The following is a 2,500-nucleotide window of genomic DNA, read 5'->3' as shown; positions in this document are numbered from 1 at the left end:
CAAAGCTGTCAATCAAGTAGGATTAGCAAAAATTAAAATTGTCTATGTCATACCAAGCAATCTCATACTCTGTGACTTGAGTCAATATTCACATAACACTCTTTCCAAGTGGGTGAATCTGACAAGGATTTGAAGCCAAAATGGCTTCAGGAAGTGTTTTTGATTTTTCTCTAAGCCATCTTTTCTTGTGTTTTCCAGAATTTCCTAAAGTGCCTTATAAACATTTTTGGTGGTGTTTTTCTAAAAATTCTTTTCGGCGTCTTTTGAATGTGTTTTGTGGCTTTTTTTGTAGCACACAAAAGTCAATCAGGTCCCTTTATAGGGTCTTTCGAACCTTACCCTTGACTTGTATTATAGGTATGGAGCTGTTCAAAGTGAAAAACAGCTGAAGATTGATATGGTAATTTCAGTTAACCGCTGGACATTTTTGGAAACTTGAGATGGTTAATAGACGCTCCAAAGCCTGATCAAATGAACATCAAGTCTTTTTTACTTGGAAATGATTATGTTCAGTCTTCTCAGCATTTTCTGATTATTTTTAAGGATGTTTTTGGAGCTGACTGACTCCAAATCCACATTATGAAGAGGGAAAAGCTTTAAACTGTGAATGGTTCCCATTGATGATGACTTTAAATCAGATTTTTGCATTTTACTGAGACCTTGTATTTTCTTTTCATTTTCTGAGATGTCTTCCAGAGGGTTGATCACTGAGCTTGATCATGGTGCTATTAGAAAACATGTGTGAAACTCATAACAGCTTGACGTCCGAGTAGTCGTGGCCGAGTGGTTAAGGCGATGGACTAGAAATCCATTGGGGTCTCCCCGCGCAGGTTCAAATCCTGCCGACTACGTCTATGTTTCAATAAGATTTTGACCTTTTATCTTTGTCGTTCAATTTGCATGTTTACTAGTCTATTCCCCATGACAGTGATCTGTGATGGAGAGAGTTTCTAGGACCAAACTGACTTTATCTTTGACTGTTCATTAGATAATCTATTCTGGAGGAACATTACATGTGCGACTTGCCGCTAATCAAAAGAAGCACCGTGGGTGCCATCAGGTAAGAGGTTTTTCTATTGATCTTGTCCAGCAGCCACAGACCGCTGTCCTGGCTAATGGACTGGGACATGCACTTTGATTTGCACATACCTTAAATTATCTCTCAGATGAAGCCTTTTACCATGCAATGCTAATCTTTATCAACTACTGGATGAACAGTTTTCTAACAGTATAAGTTTTGCAATTTATTTTTTTCACACTTTTTCCAAGTAACAGATACAGCAATCTTTTTACTAGCCACTTTTCATCAACATTTCAAACTGTCCTAGCTGTGATATCGTGGAAATGTTGGTAAATTTGTGGAATGAAAGGTTATAAGATATCAATTTACCATTGTGTATGATTGCAGATTTGCACTGCAGCTTTGGAGCCTGTTTTCGCCATCGTTCACGATTTCATATGCTTTATTCAGCACAACAAGCCGCAGCCAAGAATGTGTCATGGTTGGTTCCATGGTGTAATGGTTAGCACTCTGTATTTTGAATCCAGTGATCTGAGTTGAAATCTCAATAGAACCTGAGCACACATTTTGATTTTTCCATCTGCACTCAGATCGACGATGCCCAATGTTTATGATAAAACAAGCAATTTAAAATACACATAATAAAAGACAAAAAAAGAGTTCAAGGATTCATGGAATACCATGGTCAAAGCTGTCAATCAAGTAGGATTAGCAAAAATTAAAATTGTCTGTCACTCATTGTCTATGTCATACCAAGCAATCTCATACTCTGTGACTTGAGTCAATATTCACATAACACTCTTTCCAAGTGGGTGAATCTGACAAGGATTTGAAGCCAAAATGGCTTCAGGAAGTGTTTTTGATTTTTCTCTAAGCCATCTTTTCTTGTTTTTTCCAGAATTTCCTAAAGTGCCTTATAAACATTTTTGGTGGTGTTTTTCTAAAAATTCTTTTTGGCGTCATTTGAATGTGTTTTGTGGCTTTTTTTGTAGCACACAAAAGTCAATCAGGACCCTTTATAGGGTCTTTCGAACCTTACCCTTGACTTGTATTATAGGTATGGAGCTGTTCAAAGTGAAAAACAGCTGAAGATTGATATGGTAATTTCAGTTAACCGCTGGACATTTTTGGAAACTTGAGATGGTTAATAGACGCTCCAAAACCTGATCAAATGAACATCAAGTCTTTTTTACTTGGAAATGATTATGTTCAGTCTTCTCAGCATTTTTGGATTATTTTTAAGGATGTTTTTGGAGCTGACTGACTCCAAATCCACATTATGAAGAGGGAAAAGCTTTAAACTGTGAATGGTTCCCATTGATGATGACTTTAAATCAGATTTTGCATTTTACTGAGACCTTGTATTTTCTTTTCATTTTCTGAGATGTCTTCCAGTGGGTTGATCACTGAGCTTGATCATGGTGCTATTAGAAAACATGTGTGAAACTCATAAAAGCTTGACGTCTGAGTAGTTGTGGC

At 37.0% G+C, this 2,500-nt stretch overlaps 1 non-coding gene across 1 annotated transcript; it reads left to right on the top strand.

Annotated features, from left to right (window-relative positions):
- Positions 1 to 769: 769 nt before the first annotated feature.
- TRNAS-AGA (transfer RNA serine (anticodon AGA)) lies at positions 770 to 851 on the top strand. Its single transcript has one exon. It is a non-coding gene; the product is annotated as a tRNA-Ser (tRNA).
- Positions 852 to 2,500: the final 1,649 nt, after the last annotated feature.

The sequence above is a fragment of the Dendrobates tinctorius genome, unplaced genomic scaffold (genome assembly GCF_039654945.1).
Source record: "Dendrobates tinctorius isolate UK_male_01 unplaced genomic scaffold, ASM3965494v1 ptg000462l, whole genome shotgun sequence".
NCBI lineage: Eukaryota > Metazoa > Chordata > Amphibia > Anura > Dendrobatidae > Dendrobates > Dendrobates tinctorius.
The sequence above is the reverse complement of the archived record's forward strand: the minus strand, read 5'-3'. Positions and strand labels throughout refer to the sequence as shown.